The 23,144-nt window shown below is 39.6% G+C and overlaps 1 protein-coding gene across 12 annotated transcripts in view; it reads left to right on the plus strand.

Annotated features, from left to right (window-relative positions):
• The window catches only part of MCF2L (MCF.2 cell line derived transforming sequence like), a 156,598-nt gene that overhangs the window by 46,757 nt on the left and 86,697 nt on the right, over window positions 1-23,144 (plus strand). For 2 of the 12 annotated variants that reach the window (XM_058045005.1, XM_058045008.1), the window contains exon 1: window positions 13,423-13,442. The exons of 9 other annotated variants lie outside the window; for them this stretch is intronic. The gene's annotated coding sequence lies outside the window, so the exon portion shown is untranslated. Of the gene's footprint in view, window positions 1-12,529; window positions 12,553-13,422; window positions 13,443-23,144 lie in introns of those variants that run through there. One more of the 12 variants, XM_058045003.1, reaches the window with a different exon arrangement.

The following is a 23,144-nucleotide window of genomic DNA, read 5'->3' on the forward strand; positions in this document are numbered from 1 at the left end:
CATCCCATAAAGCATAAAAACTTGTCAAAATAAAAAGTAATTATGTTATTTCTTATTATGATTTCTTGTTTGCAGATGTACACTCCCCCTCTATCCCTGCCTGCATGCTAGGCAGCATTTCTGTATCGATGCAATATGAACAGGATGATCCCAAGTGTTCCTCACCCATTTCCTCCAAGATGCTACCACAAAGCAGCTACTCCAAGTGAAGGATCAGTCCCCAGCACGGAGCAGGAAGCACAGGAGCATTCTGGCAAAGCCAGGAGCAGTTTCCTTTGCATGGTAGAGGTGCTTTCTCCTCTCCTCAGAGTTCTGAGAGGTTACCTCTCATCCTGGCCTCTGCTCCTGTTACTGCTGTCCTAAGCAGCTCCCTCCTTGGGTTTCTGGCCTGATGCTGCACCCAGCCTCACACCACACCTCCTCCCCTCCAGTGCCTGTATCTCCTCTGCCCTCACTCCTTTCAGTCCCCAGTACCAAGTTCCTTTCCTTCCACAAGCCTCCTTTCACTGAAGTTGACTCTGTCCAGCCTCCTTTTCCATTTTGCTGCAGTCTCACTGACCAGCCTTCCCCAGGATGTGGGCTGGTGTCCACTCTGTGCCAGCAGCCCCCTGTTCTCTGCAGGGAATCCTTTACCTCCCACACCTGGTGGTTTTTCTGCCACTGAGAGGAGGCAGGGGCTTGCATCAAGGAAAGGAGTGAGCTCCACACCAGACTGTGTGTTTCTGGGAGCTGTGGCAAGCCCCAAGGCTACAGATGTTTTAATCCCTTCACTTGCTCTCATTCCACCAGAGCCTATGTGCTCAACACCCTTTGGATAGAAAATGACCTCCTGGCTGTGATGGAGCTACTTGTAAGTGCTCAAAGGGGTTCCTGCTAGGGGAACCTAAAGTCAGGGACATGCCAGAAGAGTTTGTCAGAAACAGAGGGCAGAAGAATGCTAATACAGTGTGGATAAGAGATGTGTCTGCTTGTTAGGACGTGGAGGAAGCAGATCCTAAGTCTTTACTGCTGATGAATGAAGATTGCATCACCCAGCACCTAACAATAAATGCTACTTTTGGAGGTCCTTTGTTGGAAGGGCCCCCTTCAGAAAAGAAAGGAGATCTTGTTCTGCCAATCCTTTAATGACTATGTCTCTCTGTGTGCATTCAGGGGAAGGGGGGGTTCAGACAGCCAGATGAATTTTAACAGAAGGTCTTTGTGTAAAATATGTGCAAATTAAGAAAGAAATATATTTTAAATCAGTTTTCAAGAAGAATGTGAAGTTATGGGGGGTGGGGGGGAAGTGTAGTGGTATTTTGCTCTGCTTTGCAGTTTCTGTGTAGAAAATACTCAGAGCATGGTGCTTCAAAACTATTTCCATTTTCCAAACCTATTTTTGGTTAAATTTTATTTGAAGGAAGTTGTTCAGCTGCATGTATAAGGCAGTAAATACATTTAGAAAGGTTGAATTTTGAGGAATTCTATTTGCTGTCCTTGTCTTCATCATGTGTAGAGGTTATTTGAAGTTGTATAAAAATTCAGCAGTTTAATATTAGTTCTTTATTTCTTGAGCACCAAAATAAAATGATGCAATCTTTTATTCAAGTAAACTGAATAGGGTTGGTAATTGGAGACTTGAGGACTTTGGATTTGTTTGTTTAATAGCACTGTCCACCCATTACAAATAAATTTTTAATTTATTCTCCCACTCTGTGATAACCTAATCACCTGCCAACACTTGACAGTTCTGCACACTTGTGATTTATTCAATTCCATTTTCTAAAACATGGAACAGGGTTTTAATTGCCTTTTGTGAAGAATTTTGCCAGCAGGGCAATGGAGCCTCATTCTTTCATTTGCAGACAGAAACTGCTTAATCTGGTAGCTCTGAAGTTTGTACAGACTTTGGATCTACCTTAAATACATTTGCTTTAGCCTTTTTTTATGTCTGAAAAAATTAACACAAACTTGAAGATTACTTTTCTGTTCTTAGACAAAGGACTTAGGCTGTCATGCCTATTGTTTTTGTACTTTCCAACAACTGTTAAATATATGATGCACCATTTATCTGCCTGCATGTGTGTACAACTTGTAAATAATTTAATGTTTTACTTTACCACTTGGCCTCTTCGCATAACTCTAAAATGAGGAAGATAAAATTCTGCTAAATTATTAATTCACTAGGAAATTGAAACAACCGACATAAATTAGGCATGGAAAATGGTTCCCTTTTCCTCTGTGGGAATCAAAGCAGTGAACACAACTGGATAACAGCAAGGGAGCTAAATGGATCAGATGATTATAGAATAATTTAGATTGGAAAGGGCTTCTGTGAGTATCATCTTGTCCAACCACCAGCTCAAAGCTAATCTGCTTCTTAGAGACATGCTTGGTTGAGTCTTGAATGCTTCCAACAGCGGAGATGATCCAGGATGGAGGGGTTCAGGAGTCTCCTGTGTCCATGGGTACAGAGACAGGGCACATCAAATCTGTTGCCTGGCTGGCTGGTGGATTTTGGTAGTAAGCTGCAGTGTTAGAAGCTTTCCTGCAGGTTAAAACCTTTGCAGCAAGGTGTAGAGGTGCTCCAGTGCCATTGTGGCAGAACAGAAAATTTTGCAGCTCACTCTAAATGGATCAAGACACACTGACTCTATGATGGCTTCTAGGTCTTGCAACTTAAAATAATTGTTCATCAGTTTTCCTAGTAGTCAGTTTTTTCTTTTAGCTATTTACTGTTTGGGGTTTTTTCCCCATATTCATACAGTATATATTGTAGTAGTCATCACAGATTGTTTTAAATGTTTAAAGTTAATTAAATGATTGTACATAGGGAAATAGGCAAGATATTATTAGTATCCAGAACAGCAGCAAAGTCCAGGCATGCAGCTGCAAAGCAGAGCAGAGTATAACTTGTGGTTTAATAAATAGCCTTATAAAGTAAAGTTAAACCTGTGTTCTGCAAAATTTCTGCACTCAGTGACAGCCCTTTTCTCTGATACTACTTTGGTTTTTATCTGAATTTATTTTGATTTGAGAGCAGCTGGGGACTTCTGAGATATTTGAGTGTTGTATATATTTAACATGAACTGCAGTATCTGTGCTTTTTTTTTGTTTTCTTACCTGCTTCTCACTCCTGGGATATATCTGGGAATCCCATACGTTCTTCTGAAGGAGAAAGACTGTTTGCATAATGCTTTCCAGATGCCCTGCTTGTATTTAGGGATACAAAATAAAAAATATCCCAGGCAGACCTGTACATAACTAATAGAGATACCTGAGGCTGGTGACTTACACATCACAAATCTGAGCAAAGATTACTCCTATGACCATCTCCCTGATTTGTGTTGGATTGCACAAGGAGAGGACCAGTTCCCTTGATGATCCTGTCCTTGGGTTTGGCATTCCACTACTGATTCATGAACATCCTGCTCTGCTAACTGTTGTCAGCACCCAGGTGAAATCCTGGACATTGTTTGGGAAGCAAATGACTTTTTCTGTGGGGAGGATGGGATGTGTGCAGAGACTAAAATACATTCAGTTTAAGTGCACAGGGACAGTATATATGACATGGTGGATGGAGTAATTGTCACCTGGAAGAGATGCCAACTTTCTGGAGCAGATCACCCTCCTTAAAGATCCCCACTGCTGCATCCCTGAAACCAAGTCCTCAGTATCAGTCTTTTAGTGGGAGCACTTGTGTCCCTCTTCCTCAATAGTTCCATCTTCAGTGTCATCATCATCTTCCTCAAAAAAGCTGGGATTGATTAAGTCAGTGTGGTGATGAAGAGTGAAGCAACGGGATAATGTTTTTAGTGATCAGGCTTTCCAGAAACACATCCTTATTGGACAGCAGAGCATGCCTGTGTAACATTTCTTGTGCATAAAAAAGGAACACATAAAAACTGCTGTCACAGTGCTGTCTTCACTGACAGCATTTAGAATGTCTGGAAAAAATTAATCTGTGAATCCAAATGTAACAAAGGAGATCAGAATTTGGGAGGGAGAAGGGGACTGTTAGCTGGGATGAACCTTTGGGTTTATGGCTCTACAGCTATGGGCACCCACACTGCATGCCCTTTTCAGGCTTTAGTCACATCAGAGAATAGCAGGCTAAGGTATAACATGATTTTTTGCTAATGTCTTGACTTTTTCTTTCTCAGTAGCTTACATACCAATAATAATATTTCCCCCAGTATTTCTGTGCTGCATGACTATGTCAAGAGGAGCCATGATTTCATCACTGCCTGTTTCTACTTCATATATTTAATTTACAAAATCTTCAGTGTCTTTCAACACATTTTGATGTGTAATAATTTGTTTGGCAATTGTAACTCTGATGATGTATTTACCCATTGTGCCTTTATTTGTGTTCTAAGTGTACAACCATAAATAGTCATTATTTATGCTATTAGTGCTATTTTATTAAATCATGTGGACATCTCAGCTGAAGAATCCAAACACAAGCACATTTTGCAGTACTATTTTAGGAAATAGTCATTTAATAATGCACCCAACCTGGAAATGAATGGATATTTACAATTTCAGCAGCTTTCCACATGCCCCTTTGTGTACCATCATGTTTGACTTCTTCAACCAGGAGCCACATCACGTGTCTCTGCTTGTCCTACCTGGAACATATCCATGCATAATTCACTGTTAGGCTGCACAAATGCAAATGCCCACACAAAGGAAGCAAGAAGTCACTGAGAGCAGGAATCCTCCTTTTGGCAGCAGTGTGGAGTCAGGTCAAACAAAGTGCCTGTGTGATTGTGGCTGCATTTACTGTTGGTGCTTGTTGGTAAGATGCTGTAGATGGAATGATCTTCTCAATCTTCTTAAAGGTTACAGTGATAGTAACTGCATATCATGCAGCATTTATTTTGGGTTTTCAGAAGGAAATTGTTGATTCTTAGTTCTCACAGAACTTTTCACTGCTCAAGTGAAGCATGGACTTGTAGTCCTTCGCAGTTCCAGATGGCATAAAGACCTTTGGTCTCTCTCTCACTGTTTTTAGATATATTAATGTCTTTAATTAGGACTATGTAATTAAAATATGTCAATTAAAACTGAGTAGCTGATAAGCAGAATGAGGCAAACTAACTCTGAACAAACTAAAACTTTGACTGTCTAGGAAACTGTTGAGCATCCCACCAGAAATCCCTTCATCCCAGTTCAATTAAGCATGCTTATCTGTACACAGGAAAATCCTACTTTGCTAGAGGCTGACATGAGCATCATCAAAATCAGCCGTTAATGAATGTTCATTAATATTATGAAAATCTCATTCTTTCTCCAAACACTTATGTGATTTATATCTATGGCCATTTCTTTCAGAAGACTGCAGTACACTACCTGCTGTGCTGGATCCTAGCAGTAACCTGAGAAAAATTGTATGAAGTTCTTACAGCTTAGGGATTTTTGCAGCATTTTTGAAAGGTCTCTAAAAGCTATTACTTACAGCTGCATACAAGCTTTGTAAAGTATTAATAGCACTACTTCTGTGCTGAGTGGATTACTGCCATATACATTTGTAATTGGTGTAACAGTGCATGCAGAATTTCAAAGCAACCACTCAACTGAAAACACTCATTTTATTAATAGCCCATTCATGAAGAGACTAAGAGAGGATTGTGAAAAGTGTAGAAGAATTGAAGTCTGGTAAGAGAAGATGTGAGAACTGAGCACCGGATCCCTTGGGCCCAAAGCACATGGCGACAGGTAGCAGAGACTGAAGTTTGCTCCTGCCTGTGGAAGCAGCACAAGACAACATCCTCTGTTTATGTAGGTGCTCAGCAGTGATTTCCCTCTGTACACATTAGATATTGAGAACACCTGAAGCTGTAGCCAGGGCCCACCCCTGCTGGGAGTTGTCTGGGTGCATTGATCCAGCACTGGTCTATACAATGTTTTATATTTCATGGTTGTCTGAGGTATCATCTGCAGGAAATTACCTTCTCAAAATCATGGGGTTTGCATTTTCCTGGCCCTCAGCAAAATCAGCCCCTCTTGAACAGTTGAGAAATGTGTTCCCAGGTGCTCTGTCTCCTTCAGAGAAACTGAGGAAGTGCAGGTTTCATTAGTGAGCTGTTTGCTGATCTCAAATGCTGCAGATCCAGTTGGGAAAAGCAGCAGTGTCTGTCTGGAGTGTAAATGCATTCAAACCCCGTCTCTGCCTGATTCTGCCAGAACTCACCTTGATGGGAAAGTACTGTGTACCTGCTGTACTTGTTAAAAGATACAACTTTTGAACTAGAATTATCTTTTGAGCATAATCAAAATTCCTAAATGCCAGCCAGAGTTTTCCCGTGTCAGGTTTTGGTTCTCTCTTCCCCAGCTCATTCTGCACAGAGCTGTTTGCTGGGAGTTCAGTCAGTGTTGATGACTGCCTGTGTTATTAATTTTGATACATCCATATGTGCTTGCATAGGCATGTATATGCACATATTAGGTGCAGGTGATTTTTTGAACACAGCTTTCACTAGCATAACTCAATATATAAAGTCAGCTACTTGTCCTGAGTCCCTGAGTTTGATTATTAGCTGGTACATGATGGGAACGACCACTGTGCCTCAGTATGCATGTGCAACGAATGACTGATAAACCTGAAACAGTAGTATATTTATAGGACATAGTCAATAAAGCTGTATTTGATAAACCATCTTAAGCCACTTCTTTTTGCTGCCAATTGTTTTATCTGATTATCATCAGCAGCTTCTTCTTGCAGTGACTCCACAGGGTGCAGACACCTAAAGTCTCCCATCACTTTCTTTCTCCTTGTCTTGCTGCAAAAATCCATTCTCTACAGGCCCCCACCTGCTGTGGTCTCCTCCCTCCCTTGCATTGGGCTCACCAAGCAGCAACAGTGGAGTGCTGAACTTCAGTTGGGTGAAAGTAGGGGTCCATATCAAGCTTAGGACTGAAATAATTCCTACTAGCTTCCTGTGCTTCTGTCTCCAGGAGTAGATTCCTCTTCACATGCTTTCACTATTGCAGGAAATCCAGGACTCCTGAGCAACTGAGCAGTATGATCAAGCAGAAGCTGTTTATTGTTTACTTTAGACACATATTTATAGGTTCTACAAACTGCTAAGTACACACTTCTTGATTGGTGCCTTTGTCTGTTCACTCATTTTCTGCCTGCATTTCTCAGCGTAAATGATTGGTTACAGTCCAGGTGTTTCACAGTCCTCTGTTATCTAGTTCTTGCCATCTTGGTATTTGGTTTCTCAGCCTCTTATTTCTTAATTTAGCACAATTTATGTTACAATAGCCTTGACAAATTCCTGAGGCTTTGATAACAAACTTAGGAGCAGGCTAGTTGGCGCACACTATGGCCTAACCCTTGCAAACCAAAAATGTGGACCTCTCATCTCTGACAGACCTGTTCAATCACAACCTGTAATTGCCACCTTCCAGGTAATTTTACCTGGTAGAATTTAAGTAAATGAGTGAGCTGGAGGTGGCAGTTGCATAATTAGCTCCAATATCACAATGCCATTTACCTGTTGCTTTGCATTGGCACTGGATACTAATCAGGCTTTCCCCATGTTGTTACCTCCTGGTCTTTGTCAGTGTATATGCAGTTTCCTTACTCTTTCCTAGAACATCTCTGAAATTTTGAAATTTTGCAGGCTATTTGCCTGCAAAAGTGAAAGGACTGAAAGGACAAAGTGGAAGTGCTGTCTTGTTAGATGTTAAACCCCACTTCACATGGCTGATCATAAAAAGACATTCTCCTCTGATTTCTTCTCTGATCCACTGTGATTTCCAGAGTATTTTCTATTGCTAATGGTGAAGGAACTTGTTTTTTTGGAGAAGGGTCACATTTATTGCTAACCCTCAGGAGATTCAGACATGCAATATAAGATTACCTAAATTAGAGGGACAGATGTTTGTCTTTAAGAGCTTTTTGTTATCTTGACTAAGTGTTAAGACTTCCAGAATATTGAAACCCTAATCTTATATATTGCAATTTTTTGTTTGTTTGTCACTTTGTGACAAACAAAATGTTTGTTTGTACATTTAAATTATGAAACACTGTATCAAGTTTAGGATTTATTTTAGTTTAATTTTTTTTGAGAGATCTTTCTGCTGTGAAGAAAGACTGGCAGAAGTGGCTCAGCAGCATAATGTGCAAGTATAAATAGAATGCAAGCTGTCCATTTATCTCAGTCCTGATCTACTTATATTCATCTGATGCTTATTACAATCATGGTTTGTCTCTGAGCAGATACATCCAGTTAGGATTAAGCTTGGACAACTAACCTAATTCACTCTTGCAACTCACTCTTGTAGCTTAGTTCTGTCTAGGGTTTCTGTCTAGATTTCTTGTGATACCAAATAATTCTTTTAACACCTCGCCCTTAATAAATCAGCATCAAAATATTAAGAATATTTATTGCTGTCTATGTTTTTATGAGATACTGAGTTTGATTGCAGTGGGTTTTTGGTTCACCCAGATATATCTTCATTCATACCTATTTCTGAAATTTCTTCCCACTCCAGCTTCTACTCCTATGTAATGGTATTTTATTAAATATATTTTCAGATGACAGATTCTCTAGAATACTTGACAGGACCCCTTTATGCTAGAAAGTTCTGCTAGAGTAGTCTGAAAGTGAAATATAAGCACACCTGTCCAATTCTAAGAAGCATAAAAATAATAAAGGCAAATGTTTGTACCTAAACTTTATATTAATCTCATCCACATTGAAAAAGGAAGATTCAGTCTTTTCTTGTGTTTCAAGAATCTAGAATATCCATGAATAATGATTTATTTATTGGATTTTCAGACAAGTTTTCTCAGTATTTTCACTCTACAAGAACCCTGTGGGATTTGTGGGTGTAAAAATATCAACCTTTGTGTTTTTAACATCTCAGCTACATTTTCTTTTTCATTTAAAATCAGCCTCTAGTTGATTCTTTATTGTTTTAGCTTAGTGACTGGCCTCTGGCATGGATTAATCTTTGACAACTCGTTTTCAATTTTAAAAATTAACACAACCAACTTGCCATAATTCAGCACTTCTATAGGATTATAGAAAAGCTCAAGACCAAGCATAATAATAATCAGTTGTTATGCTGTGTGGGTGTTCAGCTCAATAAAACAACTTACATTTCAGATTAGAAGTAACTTGTATATTATCTTTCAATGTGTGCAAAACAATCAGTCCATACAAGAATGTAGCATGAGTCCAATTTATCTTTCTGTTTGTATGACTGTTCTCAACAAAATAAGTAGGCAGGACATAATTGATGACACATGATTTAAAGAGAAGAATCTAAACAACATTTTCACTCTTCTTCCCCCTCATTTCATTTCCACTGTTACTGCAAGTGTGCTGGAAGATCCACATGGCAAGGTTTAGCTTGTATGCACCCTTTTTGTATATATGCTTTTAGAAACTGATCCAAGAAGCAATAATTTCTGGGCTCTGCAGATGTGTATGGTAGATGTAGTTCCCCATGTAATTTTCAGAGTCTTTTATATTCTTCCTGTGAGATCAGTCCTGCAGCCCTCTGGGTTGGTACTGGGGGTGTGAGGGCCCTTCTGATATTGGAGTTTCTTGTGCCTGCCAGAACTCCAGGGAAAATGAGAGGGTTGGTGGAAGACACAGGGTGCGCAGGGGGACTCTTGTGCCCTGTGTGCGTGGTGAGATCTTGAAGTGCCTGAGAGCTGCCATGTTTCTAGTCTGTGAGATGTACTCTTTTCCCAGAAAAACATGGTTACAGTAGGAGAAATGCAACACCAGGGGCAGTGGCTTATCAGGAGATATGGAGAAGTATGGAGAAATGGAATAAATTTAGAAAAAACTCTAGAACAGTGATGATTCTGGTGCCAGAGCCTGCTGCTCTGTACAGTTAGGACGGATACATGCTCCTTAGTGTGTATCTTTCAGCATCACATCAAATGTGAGGATGTAAGGAAGGGCCTGTAAATAATTGTTAGGATTTGGGGGAAAATCACAGTAGGGCATTTGAGATGTCCTGTAAAGATAAGGCATCTGTGCAAACAAAAAGATCAAAAGGAGTAGTAGGAACATTTAGTGGTGAAGAAAGTGATGGCATTTTAATTTAATGATTCCCAAGAAAACTTGAAGTTACTGTTCAAAGTATTTTGCAGGTCCCTGGGAAAGGAGGAATCACAGAGTGAACAGCTGTAGGTCAGCGTGGCTGCTTCTTTGTCAATGTGCAACACTCTGCCTGCAGTCAGAAGCAGACCTGGAAATGAAGCATGAGAAAAATGAGCCCTATTTTATTGCCACAATTGTGTTGATTCCATCAGGCTGTCTGCAGTCATTTAAAAATAATTGGAGGGGTGTTACCCACTGAATGTTACTGTTTATGTGATGTGAAAGGAGAGATAGGTACAGTCTAGTTGGTTCTGCCAACTAATACTCAAAGAATATTGCTGTCTGTAAACTCTGAGGTAATTTGCTGATGCTGTACAGAGCAAAGATGTCCTTCAAATAGGAGCTTTTTTTATAGTAATGCCAGCAGCAAGGGAAAATATTCAGATTATTTTCCTGGAGATAGAAGCTGCTGCTGTTTGGAAAACAGTGCATTACACCATCTGTTTCCTTCTGATTGCGCACTACCATTGCCATTGTTGTGATTAATTTCTTTGCTTCTAGGCACAAATTTGAGTGCTTGAAAGAAGATTAAAAGCTTGTTTGCGGACAGGGATGTAGCTAATGGCTAGATTTCAGTAGGATTGTGTGTACTTACCAACTTTACAGTTTTAAGTCATCAATCTTCTGCATGCATTTGATATGTGAAGAAAGAAAGGAGAACATCCTTTTTCCTTGTAACAATGCTCTACATGAATTGCTGGTGAGGTTTTCACCATGTGCCACTGGTGTCATCCCACACGTAAAACAGCACTGGGACTAAGGGTCACTTTTCATAGAATCATTTAGGTTGGAAAAGACCTTTAAGATCATCAAGTCCAGCTGTTAACCCAGCACTGGTGGGTCCACAGCTAAACCTTGTCCCTAAGTGCCACATATATGTCTTTTTAAATACCTCCAGAGATGGTGACTAAATTACTTCCCTGAGCAGCCTGATCCAGTGCCTGTCAAATGTTTTTGTGAAGAAATATTTTCTAGTATTCAATCTAAACCTCCCTACTGCAGCCTGAGGCCATTTTCCCTTATCCTATCTGTCTCATTTTCTACTGAGGCTTTGATGCTGAAAGAAGATGTGTAGTTTCATCCTTATCCCACTTGATTTGTCAGAACAGGTCCTTAGGTCATGAGGCCAATGTGCCCCAAGAGCCCCAAACAAGTGGTTATCCTGCCAGGTGGGAGGGAAGCCCTGCTGGCTGACAAATGGCCACAGACATCTCCTGGCCACATTTGGTGCCTCCAATGGGAAACTCAGCAAGGAACACGTTGCGGTGCTGTCAATGTGGATGCTGTTGTTACCCTTGATCTAGCCAGACCCACTGCTTTGTGCGCCCAGTGAAAAGCAGCACAAGAAAATGCAGAATTTTGTTCAATATGGATGCTGTGTCTTACCTTTTCTTTGAACCCTGAGTACACAACACAGTGGCAGTGTGTATCATGGTGGAGTTCCACCGCTAGGCTGTTCCTATCCTTCCTTCCTGTCCATTTCTGGGTGCTTAAGTTTGAAAACCCTTTGATCCAGAACATGTAGCACAGCTGCAAGATGAAGTGGTCCATCTGCTTGATATAATCAATTTGCAAAACAAGTGATGTTTGCATGAAACTCATCTGTTCTTAATTTTTTTTCAATCTTTTTCTTGGTTGTCACATTTCAAGATTGTCACATTTGTCCATGATTTCATGTTGAAAGTTGAACCTCTTCCTGCTAGGATTGTAACAATTCTCTGTCAACGCAGTGTATGCAAACTAATACTCTGTAATAGGGTGTTTAATATTTACTTCAATGCGACTTAATTAAAGTTTTCTGTTTGAATTTGCTTTCAGGGTAATAGATAATACCTCATATTTTAAAGCTCTTCTTCAGGGTGATATTCATAAACATACATTTGGTGTATATTTGGTATATATTTGGGTAGCGGCAGATCTGTGGCCATACAGGACATGGTTAAACAGAATTGAGAGGAAAATTTTGACTGCCAAGTAAAGCAGCATTATCAATTTCCTCTCTCCTGCACTGAAAGAGACAGGGGGAGCAGACAGTGTAGGGTTTCCTGATATGTTTTAAGAAAGCCTGGGATTCATTTCCCCTCCCTTCCTTCCTATTAGCTGTTTGTTAACTCCCAGGAAGACCCAGGTTTTTCTCATAAGACCTCTCTGCTCTCATATTCTGGGAACAGGCTCTGCCTTCGAAGGGCTCATTCCTCTGTGCAAATGCAGGGGGAGGAAAAGGAGTTGGATTGATGATGGGAGTGTGACTTTGGGCAAATGAACTGAAGAGGAGTTTCCAACTGACAGCATTGAATTCACAATGGTATTTTCTTCTAATCTAGCATGAGCATAGCACTTGTCCCTGAAGGAGACCAGATGCTTGAGACAAAGTAGGAAATCCAGCAAGTGCCAGGGTGAGGTTTCTGTCTTCAGAGTGCAGAGCAAGACTGTAAAGGTAAAACAAAGACATTCAACTTGACTTTCTTCAGGAGAAACCTTGTGAGTTTCTTTGCAGCAGCTGGACGTCCTCACGTTCAGGAGAAGGATGTGAAGAAGGAGGTGATTGTACAATTGTGATTGTACCAGCTACTTGGGATGAGCACTGGGACTGGATCTCCCTGTGTGGCTGGAGGGCATTGACAACCTGGATGTTTTGTGGGGGCTTTCCTTCATCCTAAACAGCACAGGGCTGTTAGTTTGGATATAGTTATTTTGGATAACACACTAAAATAGAGACAGTTTTGCACCTTTTTTAAATTTTCTTAAAATGTCACTTGCTAGTCTGACCTGCTTGTGTGAGGAGCTGTGACTTTTTTATTCATACTGATCCCACTGAAAGTAGACTGAAACTGTTGGCAAGATGTCCTGTCTGCTGGGTGCAGCATGCTAGGAACTGAGAGGGTGTTGCAGCTTCATGCAGAAGACATCTTGGTATTTTCAGTGCATTAACTGCAACCAATCTTTCTTTTTCCTTTCTAGTGGAACTAGGTATTGGTTCCTGAAGAAAAGCATATACGATACCAGTAACTGCAACGCTCTTCCAGGACTTTAAATCTGAGGCTTTTTTCATAATTTTTGGTATCATCTGAATCTGACAAAGTAATTTTACACTCCATTGACATTTAAAAACAAAATTAGAGTGTTTTCCACTGTGTTAGAAGAGAGTAATTCTAAAGAGGAGAACTTTTATTTCCTTTGCTGAATAGTTTGATGAAGATACACCCATGTCTCAACGCCGCCTTTTAAGGGAAGGACATGAAAGTCCTTTTAGGATCCTACAAAGATTCTTCCAAATCCCTCATGGCAGAAGACACTCAAGAAATAACCCACATCAAATATGCTCTGGTGAGGTGAATGTATACGTGATCCTACAGTGGGATGTGTGTGTACACGGAATGTTGCAACTAAACTGGAGCAGGATGTGAGTGAGTTGAATATGAGCAGTAAGCAGCCTGGGATTTGTGTTACTGATGTCTTTCAACTGATGATTCTTGCAGGAACAAGTGGTTTGGGTTTTTTTTTCCCTGAAAGTGTACTCATATAGGGATCCAGCAACTGTTACAGTTAAAAAATACAAATCTTTATCAATATTAGGGTATTACTCATTATAGTAATTACTCTCTGTCACCAGTACCTACTGGAGAAAAATGTTATACCTTGTTTTTACCTGCATTTCCAAGTGCATGACAGTATCTAACATATATTTAAAAGCTTCACATCAGTCCTCCTTTTATATTCTAGAAGAACATTGCTTCAGTATTCCTCTCCTGAAAAGTATACCTATTAAAGCAAAAGAAAATATTTATAACTGTACTTAAAAAATCAAGAAGCCTCTGATCACATCTGTAATGTACTAAATTTAGGAGTTTGCTACCAGTTACTAAGTCTCAAAATCTGTTTCATACAGTATGTGTTAGTGCTACTGATAATTACATAATCTTTTTGTTTAGTAAAGCTATATTTTGTTGGGGTTTTTTTTCTTTTTCTCTGAAATGAGTTAACCCTGACTGGCTAAGATAAGCAGAAGTAGATTTTTCAGTAATTAATTAAAACTTTATTGTTTTCTTTTATGCATAGTGACCTATTATGATCCTTAAAAAAAAGAAAAGGAAATTTTTTGTTTCTTTTTAAATTGTTTTGGAAATCTACGCCAACATAAACTAAGCTGCCTTTGGTAATTTTAAAGGCTTTTCAGTATTCCTTTATTTGTTATTGACGTTTACTCTTAGAAAAAAAAATACAAAGAGAAAAATACCTGTCTGGTGATTTTATTTCCTTACACCTTCCTTTGTCCTATGCTTACTGAGTCTTTTGTTATCTATTGTGTTTGGAATTAAAATTATAAGGGTTTTTTAATAAAATTTTTTTATAACTTCTGAAATGTAGAGATTTCACCTTTCCTGACTTACCAGTTCTGGGCATTTGTGAGGCCAAGATTTGGTACTTTTAGGAGTGCTTACTAGTAAATTATCAAAACCTAGAAATTAATTCTATTCAGCTGAGACTAGAAAAAATTTTGATGTAAATTGCTGTTAACAACCGTAAAGAAAAATCAGGAAAAATTTAGTAGTATTTTAACCATTTGGAATGCCATCTTGTAAAGCAAAACAAAACAAGGTCTCCTCAAATTTCAGTCTTACTTTCATTTAGGATTCAACTATCACTTGGTAGCACTCACCCTGCAGTTAAATCCATAGTGTAGCCATGAAAGGCACTACTTTCACCAAATATTTTATTATATTTATGTTTTTGTGAGTTTCAAGCACCTGCTGGCCATTCATTAATGAATTGGAGCTAATCCAAAGTATAGGCAAAGCATCGACTACATGGTAGAAAATCACAAATTTGTTTGAACACAATTTATTGACCACATTGTAACAGATAATATTCCTAATTTTTGCCTAATTTCCTTTAGAACAAGATCCTTAATATAAATCTTATAATGCTATGCAATCATGCCTTACATCTTCCTTTCACTATTTAGAGGTGTGTGTGTGTAGTCAGAAAATAGTATGTTTCTGTAAGAAGCTGTCTGTTCTGTCTCCCACCCATCTTTATTATTATTCCAAAACTCTTTTTGATCATGTGGCAGCCTTTTCTGTTTGAAGTCTTCAAGTATGCAAAAATTCTGTTTCCTTTCCTTCCTGTTACCCATTTTATGTTGACAGTAGGAAAGCAATTACAAGCTTTTAATGTTACCCTTGTAAATCCAGTAAGAATTACTCCATTGTTTTGGTCAAAGGTGGTTTCTGGCCTTTTGGACTGATAGGAGTTTTCCCGCCTTCCTGGTAGCAAACCTCAGCTTTCAGGGGCACTTGCAGACAAATGCTACACAGAAGGTGGATCAAAGTTTCAGACTGTGGAAAGGGAGAGGTATTCCAGCCTGAGAACATTTCTGTCCTGTAGCTATGCTGGGTGAAATCACAATTTTGGCAAAATGAATTTCCAAAGTAAATGTGCTTGTGATTCTGTGAATCCCATGATGTATGCACCTCTCTTCTTGTGACAAAGTTGAGCTGCTCTGTCCTGTTGTGCCAAGTCTCACAAGGCTAGGTTCTCTCTTCATTAGCATCTCTGGAAATTGCTGAGAGCATGTGTGCTTTGCTGTCACTTCATCCTTTCCCTGCATGTTAAAATATTTAATATAGCATATAGAAACGTTTAACTGAGCAATAAATGTCCTTGTTCATATATTGATTTTGCATTACTTTATTTACCTTAATAAGGGAAGCTGGGCTGGTTTCCAGAGTCATCATACTTCATCAAATCCATCTTTGTTTTATTTTCATTTTAACAAAGCAAACTTTATTTACTTACAGCTTGTTGACAGTTGGCTCTGTCCTGCTTGGCCTAATCTTTGTTGTGCTGTTCTGTGCAGGTGTCTTTTACTCAGGGCAGGCTGTGTTCCTGGATCCACTCACCGTGGCTGACCCAGGCTCTGGTGACACTTGCTCTTTGGAATGCAGACGTTTGGGACCAGGTGCCATGTGGCTCCTCCTGCCTGGACAGGCAGGGCCTGGGCTGGTACAGTGAGTGCTGTGAGACAGCATTGTGTTTTCTGAATCCATCCCTGACTGTGCCTTCTGTGCTGCTTCATCTCTGACTGCAACAGGTGGGACAGCACTTGTGGGTGTGTGGAGGGTTTCAGCCCTGGGAAGCTGTGGCTCTGAGCACTTCTCTGGGGAGAAGTCTCCCCGTCTCCCATCAGCAGGGGAGATTTTCCAGGGTGCTGTGGCCCTTTGTGAGGGGCATCCCAGCACAGGGCTCACAGACTGTGCTTTGAGATTCTCCCTCTTCTCGCCTTCTCTAAGCAAATGGAAACAGTAGGTCAGCTTAACCCAGAGCTGTAGAGCAGGTCTGGCAAGGGGAGATGCCAGAGACATCTGTCTTCAGTCTGTGCTGTGCTTGGTATGGATGGGGAGTATCTTTGGAGGCATTCTGTTGTCTGCATCTTTTCACTCTGGATTCAGGTTGGTTTTCTGACAATGATGCTGAAGCTTTAGGATGGGATTTTTTGTGTATTGTTCTAGGAGTGTGATGAATGGGTGGCTGAGGAGAGTGTCTGTGTCACAGGGTCCTTCCAATCCAAAGAAGTTCTGTGAAAAGGCACAGAGAGCAGCACTGCAATGTGGCTGTCTCATAGGTTTTTGTACTGGGTCAGACAGAGCTTGGTTAATCCATAAACTGAACAATCCACCACAAAGAGTGAAGAAGAGTCTAGAGGAACAGCACCTCTGCATCATCTTTATCAGCCAAGGGGATGCAGATGTGGTACATCTTTTCCTGAAGCTGTATGAGTATTTCTATGGGATATTGGGCATTCTTGTACGGGGAGAGGGAGTTGGTTTATGGACAGGCTAACAAAATGTGTGGATGCAGGAAATGTCAGACTGAACACGCAAAAATAGCAGAAATATTTAAGTACCTGAAGGCTTCAGTGTAGCCAAAGCCTGGCTGGAGCCTGTGCAAACACTGGTCCAGCATTTCTGGTCAGTGTTAAAGTCTGCCACAACTTCATTACTGTTAGTCCCCACACTAGATAGGTCCAGGTGTGTGAGGCTGTATTTACTGTTTGCTGCATTCATGCCTCTGTTTGATGGCTGCATAAAGGTGTTTAAAAGGGGTTCATTTGATATTTTGAGTTTCTGTGCTTGGGACTTTGATTGACCTGTCCTGCTTGAAATATTCTTGCAGTTTTTTGATCAGAAAGATGGAGAAGAGAGTTAGTTGTGATTCCATAGCAGAGGTGATAAACTGGACCTGTGAGTGAGCAATTCAGTATGACTAGTTCCAGATAGCATTGTGAATATCTGCATGAAAAACAGTTTTGCTTTGCCTTGTTAAAGCCTAGCACGAACAACTATATGCTGAGGGCTTATGCTTATATATACTGTATCAGACACTGGGTGTATCAGCAGTCTGTAAATATTCAGGGTGGGGTGATGAGGGGAAAACACTATAATTATAAGAGATAATTACAAGAACAATGGCATTAGTGGGAGAAAATATATTTGTAAAGTCATCTTGTGCCACCTGTTGTATTTATGGAACAAAGTTCAGGTAATGCAAAAGCTCTTACCTTCTCAGGGCAGTGTGTTCTGAGCAGGGGAAGGGAAAAGTGGACCTCTTTCTTCTCTGATGATGGATCAGAGAGGAATTTCAGTAGCAGAAATGAAGAGTTATTATTTTTTCTCAGAATGGTGTTCATGGCTGGACTTTGTAGCGCAGGGTAAGTTGGCTTAACTTTTAACTCCTAGATCTTGTAAATGTAAACAGACCTGTGTAGTCTGCTAAGTCAGGGGTGTGTAAGGTGTGTGGCTTGGGGCTGTGCTCTTTAATAAAACATTTTAAACATGTTTTATGTGTGTCAAAACCCCCCATGTATTTCAAGAATCTTAGTATAAACTTTGCTAGATCATTGATCCTTGAAAATACCTTGTTCATAGAAAACACATCATTGGAGAGTCTGAGTAGTAAATGGTAGTATTTGGTTTGTACTTAAAACTCCTTTTTCCAAAGGAATTAAAGCATCAGGAATTTTAGAATTTAAATTTTCATATAAGGTTTTTATAGACTTTTTTTTTCAGACAGCATTCCTCAAGCTTATTACCATTTAATAACTGTGATGTAGGTAATTGATTTATTTGGCTCAGGCAAGTTACTTGGTGAAAAGTGAGCACTTCAGCAAAACCAGTCATAGCTGACATCCTTGTGGAGACAGAAAAGGTCCCAATCAAGGTGTCCATCAAAAGTGAACTGTTTATTTCCTGAAATTATTTTCAGAGCATCATCACACAACTTAATAGCAATGTGTTCAGTATATGTTTTCTGATAAAGAAGTTATTACTATTCAGAGACCAATTCAGCAACACTGGCAAATGTTTTTCTTCCTTCACTTAAGTGTCTGTATTGACCTATCCTATAAATCTGAGGAACCTTAGCTTCTTTTATTTTTTAAACCCTTTTTTCAGCTTTTAAAAAAAATTAAAATCTTTATTTGTTTGTGTTAAAAAGTAAAAGTGAAGGAAACGCATGATTAGAGAATTGTATTTTACAATACATTAAGATGCATGCTGTGATAGAAAGTGGAAATATCTAAAAAGCATGACATTATCAGCAAATTTGTGAGATTGGTCCCACTCAAGATTCCTGAAACTACTTATTATGTCCTATTATTTATGTTAAAGAAGTGATTTGAATACAATTAGAACATTCTGGATTGCGCTGTTGTAAAAGTTACAATTTCCAAATTATTGGTGCCTTATTTCAGAGGAAAGAATGCTACTTCTCCAGCTGTATGCACAATAAGGAAGGAATACTTCTTGGGTTACTGCTATTCAGATCACCACTTTTAGGCTCCTGGATGATGATTCTTCCAAGAAAACAAAGACTTTTGAGAATCTCTCTAACGACTAAGAGACACACACAGAGCAGGGAGCAATACAAGACTGTGCCTCTAGGCTTGTCTTCTGTAGATCCACACTGAACTCCATGAGCCTGCTCCCTTGGACCTCTTCAGCCTCTCTTCTGCCCTGTTTGCTAAGATTTAAGCTGTCTTTGAGTTTTCTTGCAGGAGCAGACCTATTCTAAGGGGTTGTTGTTGTGTGACGTTAAGGGTTGCAGATGTGAATGGTGGAAAAAAAAGTGAAAAATAATTCCATTACTTCCATATATGTAAAATGAATCCTCAGAAAATGAAATCTGACTGTGCCTTTGACTCTTTAAGTGGGGGAAAAATGTTTTCCTGACCATTAGTACTATTTTAAAAGCCCATTTAATTACAGGCAGTAGCTGTTTATTACATTATACCATAATGGGCAGTGAGACAGTAGGAATTTATATTTTTCCTGCTTTCATGGACACTGAAGAATATATGAAAAAAATAAAAAATACAATAGTGGAAAAAAGAACTTAGAGTTTCCCTGATCAACAATCTGAGGGACTTTGCTTCAATACTTTAGAGTTAAAATGACTGGCTTTTCTTAGACTTTTGCTTTCCCACATGTCAACAAGTAGATATTTACTCTCTGGGCAGAACCAGTCCTGGAGGCAGGATGTAGCTTTATTTACTCCCTTTATCTTCGTCATTGTTCTTCCAAGGAGTTGCCAATCTCATGTACTGTTGCAATCTGTTTAGTTCTGCTGAAGTTGTGCTTAGTAGGATGGTTTGCACTACTTCCTCTTACTGTGTATGCTTACAGTGTTTAACTAAATCCCATATGATCTTCCAATTAACCTCAGAGGTTAAGCCTACCTGAAAAGGTTGAACACACACAGCCTCGTGCTGAAGCAACCTAAGCCAAAAGGATCAAAGTTTATTGTAAGGTTTCCAGCACTTCCTGACTAAAGCTAGCTCTTGTATTTACTTATTTATTTTATCTTAGTTTGGAGCCATTACATCTTCTTTCAAAGCAGGAAGCGGAGATCAGTGCAACTTTTATGTCTTTTATTTCTTGCTCAGTGATCTAAAAAACATCCCAAAAAAGATTTTATTTTAATCAGCAGTCAGTTTATCTGGCATCACAGTTTGTTTCTTGCACTTGAACTCGGGTATGGCATGAAACCTTCTGCAGTCTTGTTGGTTGGTGTTTTTCTCCTGAAAATAATGGCCAAGGGCTGCTGACAGCTCTGGTTTTCACATCTCCTTACTTTTCATTAGTATCTGTCAGCAGTCTTTGGTGTCATTGACTGTGAGTTTGTCAACTTGCTCACAATTCAATGTGAGGGACTAGGCTGTTGAGTAAGTTCATTCTTTCCTTTTGGAGTTAGGCCAAAGAACTAAGTGAGGACCTGGAAATTTTCTATTGGGACTGCTTCTTCTCCCTTCTTACCCCCAGGTGGAAAAAAAAAGAGGTTTTTCCGTTTACACTGTTGACAGCATACAGTGAATCTCAGCCTCATCTAATTATTATCAGTCTTACCCTCCTTTGTAACTTCAAATTTTCTAGTAAACTCTGGAGCTTTTGTAAATAGAGGTCACAAAAAAGTGAGGCCAGGAACCAAGTTAAACAAAGATCCTGAAGGACTCAGTGGGAATGGCTTGTGGTTGTCTTTTAGTAAGGAGTTTTGTCCACTTAACAAACCACAGCAGTTGGTGGAGCAGTTGGGAGGGAGTGAAGCTGTAATCTCAGGTGTGAGCAATTAGTCAAGAGTACACTTCTAAAAATTGAGTCCAGTACGATTCTCATGAAAATTCCTCTTAGAGTTGTCCTGGATTACAACAGCTCTTGTAATGTGTGAATTACCTACCATAATCTAAATGTGGACAGGGCTGTAGTCTGAGAACCATTAAGAGTTTCAGATGGACAAGCTTAACAAAAAGAGAACAAAATCTTGCTTTTGTTCAGAGAACAAAACCATAGGTGCTTGGTTTTGTTCTCTGAATGATTCCCTCTCTTGATTTATTTCTCTGAAAAATCACTTTAGAATTACATGACATATAGTTTATATGGTTCTGTGGCAGAGAGATAATGGAAGAACTCATCTGTGTCTTTTGGCTTTTGGGGAAGGAGCAACTTGTTTTTCAGGCTTTTTTTTGAAGGAAAAATGCAATATATATTGCCTTTGGTTTTGTCTTCTTTCATGAAATACAAGCAACTTGTTTCATGCAGTGAGTCTGTGGAGCAGAATACTCTCTAATTCCTAAGACATCATGATTAAAAAATAAACTTCTTCTCTGCTTTGGCCAAACACATAATTCTTACCATCTTTGGTGGATTCCAAAGGTGTATATGAGAAAGTGGATAGGGATTAATACGTGTTTTTAAAGAGAGGTAGTATGTGAAATGAAGAATTCAAGATGTTGTCTCTATCCTTTTACATTAGAGAAACTTTACCTTTCTAATACTGTTTGTTGTAGCTGCATTTTTGAAACAAACTCGAGATGTGTCCTTCTGGAAGAGAACACAGCTCACCTTCAAGGCTCCTTTCAAACTCTCCAGCTTCTACCACCAAATCTCTAGTAGTGTCTTCAGACATTTTAACTTGGCTGTGCATTTGTGTCATCTACCATGATGGCTATCAAAGACTATTTAAGGACTTCAGGTGCAAGTAAAGGTGATGTCTGCTACTTTCAGTGTAAACTTTTGCCCTTTTGGTTGATAGCATTTGACCTTGGTTCTGTCTCTGATTTTTTTTTTTCTGACTTCCAGCTATTGAAAATTATGTTCTTTGTCTGCAAGGTAAGTTGTAATAATAATTTTTGCAGATGTTGTCGTTTGCCTTTAGAGAGTTATTTTAGGGTTCAATTCTTTGTGAAAAAAATTCAAGATTTCAAGTTTTTTGAGGTTTTTTAGTTTTTTTCTAAGCTGGTTAGCATGCTCCCAGGTATGAGTAATGTACACCTCCAATTTAGCATAAAACCACTTCTACTGCTACATTCACTAGAAGTATTAAAGGAGGTTTGCTGGTATCTACCTTTAATATTAAAGCCTAAAAACATAAGAACTGTCTTAGTGGCTCCCAGTAAAGCCTGTTTCCTTACCTTTGCCAAAAGGAGGATTTGGGGGTTTGGCCCAGTCCTTGAAATTTCTTTCTATATTCAGCTGTCTAAATACAAATCAGACTGTATGCAGAGAACTTGGGTGTGTTGGAAAAATCTGTAATGAACCTTAGGTTTTGAGGTGTCAGGAGGTTGTTTTGGGGATCATGTGCTTGGACCCAGGTGACAGCTTTCTCCCTGAAGGTGCCCAAGCCACCATTTGGCAGTGTTTAATCCAAGAGCTGGGATTTGTCTGTCCTCTTTTTCAAGGATAAAAGTCTTACAGCCACAAGAGCTATGGATCGTTCTCCCAGTGTTTTCCACTCTGGCATGCTTCCAGTGTAGAAAAGAGAAAAGGTATTCCCAAGCCCATCTTATCAGATGGGGTTTCAGCCATTTGCCCAGTTTCAGGTCACCTCAGTTTATCCCCTTCAGCATTACAAATTAACCCAGCATATTTTCTGGGAACAAGGAGTCATAAACATAGTAATAACAACTGTTTTCCACATTAGTTTGCTTCCTTTTCTGGGTTACAAAACCCTATTATTATTATTGTTTACATTTAAACAATGAGAATGCTCTGTCCCTGCACACCAGCCTCAAACCCTTTTGGTCCACAGAAGATTTGTGGATGCTCTATAGCACACTCATGGTAGCATGCTGCTGCCCTGAAGTCTCCTCTGCAAACAATGGGCTTGTTCAATCTTGAATAGTTTAAATTTTTCTAAAACTATTTCCTCTATGTGACCATGTTTATTTTAGAAAGGAAAAAACAGAGATTGCTCTGGTAGCCTGCAGAAGGCATTGGTGCTATGGGGGGGGACATGTTTTAGAGCACAGTGACGACAGTTAAGCAAGTGAGAGGAGGCAATGTGGTACAAAACAATAATATAAAACCAGAGAAAACGTGACAAAGTAGGCTTTGGGTTGCAGTGTGCCAAATTGTGGAGTACCAGAAATACACAGATTAGCTGCCAATCTCTGCTGTTGCTTGGGAGGCAATAACTGGTGGAACTGCTGCCACACATGGGAACAGGCTTACATTAGATCTATTTCTCAGCATTCAG

Source organism: Melospiza georgiana, chromosome 2 (assembly GCF_028018845.1).
Source record: "Melospiza georgiana isolate bMelGeo1 chromosome 2, bMelGeo1.pri, whole genome shotgun sequence".
Classification (NCBI taxonomy): Eukaryota; Metazoa; Chordata; class Aves; order Passeriformes; family Passerellidae; genus Melospiza; species Melospiza georgiana.